The sequence below is a fragment of the Peromyscus maniculatus genome, chromosome 7, assembly GCF_049852395.1.
Source record: "Peromyscus maniculatus bairdii isolate BWxNUB_F1_BW_parent chromosome 7, HU_Pman_BW_mat_3.1, whole genome shotgun sequence".
Classification (NCBI taxonomy): domain Eukaryota; kingdom Metazoa; phylum Chordata; class Mammalia; order Rodentia; family Cricetidae; genus Peromyscus; species Peromyscus maniculatus.
The window spans coordinates 89,264,663-89,273,193 of NC_134858.1; positions in this window are offsets into that span (position 1 = coordinate 89,264,663).

Sequence of the window (8,531 nt, forward strand, 5' to 3'; positions counted from 1 at the left end):
TCAGATTTCTTTTTTGTTTGTTTGTTTGTTTTGTTTTGTTTTGAGACAGGGTTTCTCTGTGTAGTTTTGGTGCCTGTCCTGTATCTTACTCTATAGACCAGGTTGGCCTCCAACTCACAGAAATCCACCTGGCTCTGTCTCCTAAGTGCTGGAATTAAAGGTGCGTGCCTCCCCCATCCCCCCCCCCGTGCCCCATAATCCAAGAATCCTTTATTTTTCCCCAAACCAATACAAGAAGATTATTTTTTTCTTATTTATTTATTTATTCTATGTGTCTTGATTCCATTCATTTTCTATCCCTTGATCTGTTTGAGAGGCATCTAGGCAGTGGTACCGGGTCCTGTGCTCATTATATGAGTTGGCTGTTTGAAACCTGGGGCTTATGCAGGGACATTTGGCTCGTCTGAAAGGAGGGGACTGGACCTGCCTGGACTGAGTCTACCAGGTTGATCTCAGTCCTCGGGGGAGGCTTTGCCCTGGAGGAGGTGAGAATGGGGGGTAGGCTGGGGGGAAGGGAAGGGGGGCAGGAGGGGGGAGAACAAGGGAATCCGTAGTTTTCAGATTTCTTAAATTATTTTTTTTTTAATTTTTTGAGCTGAGGATTGAACCCAGGGCCTTGCCCTTGCTAGGCAAGTGCTCTACCACTGAGCTAAATCCCCAACCTGTTTTCAGATTTCTTATTGAGAATTTTTTCATCCACATTCACCAGGAAGCTTATCCTATAATTTCCTTTTCTTATTGTGTTCATATCTGGTGTTGGAATTGAGACAGTTACTTTAACTTATATATTTTGTATTATGTGCATACATATGTGTGTATTTTATATATGTACATATATGCATATATATTATATTACTCTGTAAGTCATTGGTTTTTGTTCTTGATATTTATTTCTTTTCGCCCAAAGAACTTGTGAACATTTGCCATTTCTGTTAAACCATGAAAACAGCCTTGTGGCTAGGCTACTCATCCTCAATGTGGCCAGATGGCCAAGTTCTCAGCAACTTACCAGAGAGTAAGACATAAACCCAATGCCTTTACTTGTCATTTTGGCAAGACAAAATGCCTAATCTTGTTTGTGTATGCTTTTTCCTTATCCCTCCAGCCTGCTGCTCTACTGGTGGTCTGCCTGTGTGTAACACAGATGTTTCTCTCTCTCCACTGCATGCTTTATTTTTGAAGACGCTTTGGGAAGCATATGTTTACATGTGAGACTAGTTCTCCCTTCTCCCAACACCTTCTTGTGCTGTGTAAACAATCTTCCTCTGCCCCTCAGATCTGGGGCACTAGAGACTTTCCCAGCTGTCAGTTTCTTTTTCAGCCTATTTGCCCTGGTGAACAGGGTCTTCAGATAATGTAGCCTTTCCTTCTTTCCTCCAAGTGAGGTGGAATGCAGATTTTCCCCCTCCTTTCAACTAAGTTTCCTTATGTGACCCCAGCATATTTCCGTACCCTTTCTTCTAAGTCTCTCTTTGTACTAACTCCCCAGATGTGATCAAGGATGAACTCTCTCTGCTCCTCATTTTAATTCTCCTTATAAGTACTCGGTTTGCAAGAGCAGGAAGAGGCAAACCTCACACATTAAATGTACTCTTCTCATGGACACTTTCATTTTCCTGATCTTTTTCTTTAACATTTGACATTGTAAATCATTGTAGTATTTACTTATTTTTTTCTGTTGGTTCATCAAAAAGAAGGAATATATATATATATACATATATATACATACATATATACATATATATAGACACACATATGTTCCATACATACATACATAATATGTGAACACATATATGGGCATGTACATATGAACATATCTATGACATGATTATATGTAAAGCAACATAGAGAACAGTTACTTTAATTTCTCTGTTATATATTTATGTGTATACATGCATGCATATATATTTGATTTATACATTTACATGTCCTTATATTGTTTATATGTTTACTTATGTACATATAAATATGTTTTACAAATGGAACCTCAACCTCTTTTTCAGTCATTCAACACATACTTAATAACTACATATAATGTATCATTTTTCTTCATGATAAAATTAAGGCAATAAAGAAAATAGGGTCTCCTTTATCAAAGAACTTGTGTTCTGGCACAAGAGACAGGTGGTCAATAAATAAACAAATAATTGAAATAATTGTGATCAGAAGCCAGCTGAGTTGAAAACTGAACCATAAGTAGAAGCCTTGATGAAATTGATCAGGCAATAAAAATTCTGGGGAAGGGAGCTGTACAAAGTCTCTTCCAAAATGACTGATGTTGACATAGCTGGCAGAAGAGGCCCCCATGACTGAAGTGTTGTAAACATGGTGGAGCAGGTTAGCTGTAGTGTACTGGTAATAGTCATGGGTCCTAGAGGTGATATAGGCTTTTGAATACAGGATAAGAATTTTCAACTTTATTCTAAATGCTTAGGAATCCATGAGAACCTTTAAGGTTATTTAAAGGGAAGGAACACAATTTGATTTATATTTTTGAAATATGGCTTTGTTTTAACTTCAACGTAGTAAAATTACATATAACAAAACAGTTATCAAGCAAGAATTACAGTTACAATATGTAGTCTATATTTATTTGGCAATATTAAAGAAAATATTCTATCTATCCTCTATTTGTGAGTCTAAAGTTTTATATTTAATTTATCTTTTATCATAACCAAGGAAAGTTATAACTATCTAGTCTTCATCTACATCAAAGACCTCAGAAGGATACAATATTGTCTAAGTGAACAGAAAGAGCATTGTAAATAACTTCCAAAAATCTAGAATGACAGAGACAGCTGTCTTCCTGGACAGCCATCCAAAGTTCCTCTGAAACATTGGGGTATCCATCTTCTACCCATAGGGCTAGAGTCTCTCAGTCACTTCTCTCTTTTAAATAGAAAAGGGGAAAGGATGGGTAATATTGCTCTGTATGCTGTGAATGTGTTGCTCTGATTAGTTGATAAATAAAATACTGATTGGCCAGTAGTCAGGCAGGAAGTATAGGCGGGGTAAGCAGACAAAGAGAATTCTGAAAAGAGGAAGGCTGAGTCAGGAGTCGCCAGCCAGATACATAGGAAGCAAGTTGTGAAGGCAGAACTGAGAAAAGTTACCAAGCCACATGGCTAAACATAAATAAGAATTATGGATTAATTTAAGTACAAGAGCTAGCTAGTAATAAGCTTGAGCTAATGGCCATACAGTTTGTAAATAAAAAAAAGAAAACACCACAAAGTTAACGAAATGACAAAAATTAGTGAATATACCTCAACAAAACTGAAAATTAACAGCCTTGATTTGCTAATGAAGAGAAACAGACTTTCAGGTTGGTTTAGAAAACAGTAATGAAATAGACACCATAATAGAGGGAGACATCATGGGGATAAAGAGATATCAGGTGCTAGGGAAGTTCCCAGGAATCCCAAGGGATGACCCCAACTTGGACTGCTAGAAATAGGGGAGAGAGTGCCTGAATTGAGCTGGCTTGCCCCAGAGATCAGATTGATGAATATCCTAACTGTCATCACAGAACTTTTCTCCAGCAACTGATGGAAGCAGATGCAGATATCCACAGTCAGGCACCAGGCAGAGCCCCAGGAATCCAGTTGGAGAGAGAGAAGAGGGATTCTATGAGCAAGTGCCTCAGGATCATGATGGGGAAACCTGCAGAGATGACCAAACCAAACTAGTGGGAAATCATGAAAATTGGATCAGTGGATGTGGACCTCATGAACCTGGGCTGGGCCCTCTGCATGGCAAGACAGTTGTGTAGCTTGATCTACTTGGGAGAGCCCCTTGGCAGTGGGATTAGAATCCATCCCTGGTGCATGAGGGGGTTTTTGGAGGCTATTACCTATGATGCGACACCTTGCACAGCCTTGAGGCAGCAGGAAGGGCTTGAACTTGCCTCTACTGGATGTTCTTCCTCATGGGAGGCCTTGCCTTTTTATGGGGGTGAGTGGGGAGTGAGTTGAAAGGGGGAGGCTTGGGGGGTGGGAGGAGGGGAGAGGGGGATCTTTGGTGTATAAAATGAATGGAAAAAAATTCTCAATAAAATGAAAAGAAAATGGGAAAAAAAGAAATATGGCTTTGTCTACTTTAATGATTTATCATAGTTTGATGACTGGTCCAATGACGGCAATCTGTATGATACTTTATAATTGCCAACCTGGATAGTCCTCCTTTCTCCTAAACATCATAAGCATGCAGTGATTTTTCTAATTCAAATTTCTTACCTGGACATAAAAAGACTTTATGGGATATAACCCTTCAGCCGGTTTCCATAACTCATGGTTTTCTGCTCCCATCATGGATTTATCACATCGTAAGCTGAAGCTATAGCTCCACTGAATTGTGTGCTGACTCCATACCAGGACTCATGACTCACGTATATGTCTCTGCTCATCTCTGACTGGAAAATATATCTTTTCTCCTTTTCTACTCTCCATAGAGCTTATTCCATGAAGTCTTTCTGAGTTCCTTTTATGTATGTACTCCATACTCTGCAATGACATATCAAAAAACCTATACTATAAATGCTCAGAATGAGTAAAAAAGACTGAAATGGACATTGACGGTAAATTAGGATTTTGTTGATTTCAACTCCAAAACTATAGAAGGATTTCTGAACAACTTCAGGGTGACATAACATAATCTGATTTGTCATTTAAGAAGTTATATCAGCAGAATACTGGTAAGAGGAGCGATTGATTGCAAAATGTTACTGGAAGAAGGGTATTACATTAACCTGGATCAGTTATGATGAGCTCTTAAAACCTTTATCTGCATACATATACACATGTAGACACAAATATAATAAAGCAATGGGAGAGAAAGGGTGGGTTCAGAAATAATCAGTACTACAGTGTGCTGTTTAGTGTGCTGTTTCGTCAGCTTGACAAAATCTGGAAAGTGGGAATTAAGATGAGAAAATGCTTTTTATCAGATTGTCCTGTTGTGTGATAATCTTTTTGTATACTGTGAAGATGTGTCTCTGTCTAAGGCACCTTCTGGTTGGTTTAATGAAAAGCTAAATGGCCAATAACTAGGCAGGAGAGAATAGGTGGGACTTCCTGGGAGAGAGAGGAACTCAAGAACATACAGACAGAGGAGCGGTAAAGAAACACATGTCCTCCATAAGCCCACATGTTTGAACAGTTGTCTCCTAGGTGGTGGTACTGTTTGGGAAGGTTATGGAACCTTTACAAGGTTGAGGCATCCTGAAGGAAGTATGTCACTAGAGACAAGATTTGAGGTTTAAAAAGAATTTTTTTAAAGATTCTGTCATCTATTATCTATCTACTTATCTATATGTCTGTCAATCTATCTATCTATCTATCTATCTATCTATCTATCTATCTATCTATCTATCTATCTATCATCTATCTATCTATCTATCATCTATCTATCTATCTATCTATCTATCTATCTATCTATCTATCTATCTATCTATCTATGTATCATCTATTATCATCTATCTAGTGTGTATGAGTGTTTTGTCCAAATGTATGCCTGGGCAGTGCATGCAGTACCCTCAGAGACAGAAGGGGGCATTATTTTGATAGATCTGCCATTATATGTATCATGGTCTTTCACTCATGCACTATTCAGTATCTTTCCTTTGAGTGTTTTAAGTATGTGTCATAGGGGAAGTCTCTTTTCAAGTCACAGTCCTATGTGCTGTTCTATGTGCCTTTTGTTCCACAAGAGGTATCTCTTACTTTAGATTTTAGAATTTTTATTCTATAATTTTGCTAAAAGTATTTTCTGTGTCTTTGACTTGGCTTTCATAGATTTGGTATTTTCATGGTGTTTTAGATTTCATGGATGTTTTGATCCTAGGTTTTAAAATAATTAACATTTTCTTTATCTGAGTGATCCATTTCTTCTACTTTGTCTTCAAGACCTGATATGCTCTAATTCACTTGATCCAATCTGTTGGTAAGACGTTCCTGTGATCTTTTGCTTGATATTTTGATTTGTTCCTTTATTCAAATCTTATTTCAGTTTGGTTTTTCTTCATAGGTTCTCTTTATGAAATTCTATTTTCATATCTTAGATTGCTTTCATTATTTTTTTTTTTTTTTTTTTTTTTTTTTTTTTTTTTTTTTTTTTTTTTGGTTTTTCGAGATAGGGTTTCTCTGTGTAGCTTTGCGCCTTTCCTGGAACTCACTTGGTAGTCCAGGCTGGCCTCGAACTCACAGAGATCCGCCTGCCTCTGCCTCCCAAGTGCTGGGATTAAAGGCGTGCGCCACCACCGCCCGGCTGCTTTCATTATTTTATTCAGCTATGTTTTCTAAATCTTCAGGCATTTATTCATGTCCTCTTTGGGATCTTTGAACATATTTATAAGTCTAGTTTGAAGCCCTTGTCTTGCAATTAGCTAAGTTGTTTTTCTCAATGAATATTACACAATTTCCAGTTGGAAACAATTTTGGTTATGCTGTTTGAGTTTGGGTAATGGGTTTCAGTATATGGAGGAAAACTGGCAGAAACTTGTGTGTGCTTCCTTGGGATCAAACTCAGGTCCTCAGTTTGGTCACAAGTGTCTTCACCCAATGAGTCATCAAAACAGCCTTGAGAGTTCCATACATGTGTACAATCAAATATCATATTGATTCTTCATTCCCCCCTTTAATTCATCTCATTTCTTCCCCAACACTCTGAAATTTCATATTTTTGTCTCGTGGTTTTATTTATTTTTTATTTTAATAATGCACTAAGTCCAATTAGTCCAGTCATATGTTCATGTGTATGGAGCTATCCAGTAGAGTATGGGAAACCTACATCCTCAAAAAAATACCATCTTCTCTTTCCTTGAAGCTATCAATAGTCAGTATCTTCTCAGTAAGAGGTGGGTCCTGGAGAGTACCTCTTATACCTATTATCAGGTTTTAAAGGTCTTACTACAGTACCTCCTAGAAACTCCATGTTGATGAATGATGTTGAGATACTTTATAAAGAGTGTTTTTAGTAATTAGCAGTATAGACAAATTATAGAATTCTCTCTCAAACAGGGATGAAAAGGAGCTTTTTTAAAAATAGATTTTATACATTTTCTTGAAGAGAAAGTAGCACCCACAACAGTGGAACCCTGAGTCCAAGCTTTATTCAGCTGTATCCATTGTACAACTTCCCCTTATTACTATTACTTTTTCTTCAGACATGTCCTACATGAGATCAAATGTGTATACATTCAGGAGTTTTCACAGTACAGATATTTAGGAGGATTCCTGATGAGGTGACTAGTGCAGATTGGGCACTATTTTCTTGAATGGCACAGGCTGAAGTATGTGAAAGAAGCAGGATGGTCCAGGTATGGACTTTTGACCTCAGGCACATGCTCTGCAGTGGTGTGGCCTATAAGGAGAGAGGGACATTCATTTGTGTTTACCTAAATACTGTTCCAATGGTCTGATAGAATTTAAAATTTTAGTGTTTAAACATCATTGCTTTAAGGGGTTACAGAATGGATAAACAGTAAATTATTGAATATTAGCTATCATAAGGTCTAAAATCCTGCTCTATAAATAAAACTCAGAGAATTAAGCTGTCCTATATAGTTTATATCTGTAATTTAAATGACATTGCTACTCTAGCAACAGACTGGAAAGTTTATTTCAATGTTTCTCAACAGAGATGGGGAAGAGGATTTCCTTTGTTCCTCGGGATATATTAAGCAATACTATTTGTACCTGTTACAATTTGATTTTTTGTGTATAGAGTTGGGTATTGCTACTGAAAGCCAATGTGGGAAGACCATGAATGCTGTCATCATCCTAAAATATGAAAGACAGTCCAAATAACTTTCTAGCCCCCAAAATTATTAATACTTCAACTGAGCAATCATGTGTAAAATAATTAGGGTGAGGAGGAAGAGAATAGACTTGAGGGCTCAAAGAGAAGCCAAAATTATTTGCATATTGAAATAACATAATTTGTTTTAATCAAGTTTTGGTCAATTAAGTTAGAATCTTACACAAGACACACACTCCAAACTGGGGTTAGACTTCCAACTTCCATTAAATAGATAATAAAACAAAACAAAAAATAGGCCCTGGCAGGAATGATGACATTTACTTTGATTTTAGGGTCTTGGAAGTGATGTTTCTCTGAGGCATTAATGTGAAGAATGAGAGGATTTCTGTATTAATTTTTTTGATAGAAAATGTACATTCTTAATTTAAATGGGAGATGCTCTTAAGTGTGCTCTATTGAAATATCTTTTAATTCCTTTATTCTTTGTCATGACATATTGTTTTCTTCCCTAGCACCTTAGCAACTCTGAAGTCCATAACTGTATTTTTGCTTTTATTGCTCTTCTGTCTATCTTTCCATCAGTGGCTTCAAAGAAAAATGATATCAAATACAACATAGAATCATATAATAGTGAATGCCCACTACTTATAGTTCCTCTATTATAATAGGAATCAATACACATAAACATTTTTAATTATATGAATGAGTTAAGCATTCCTATTTTTTTGAATTTCCATCATAACACACATTTTCTGTAACAGAGAATCATCATT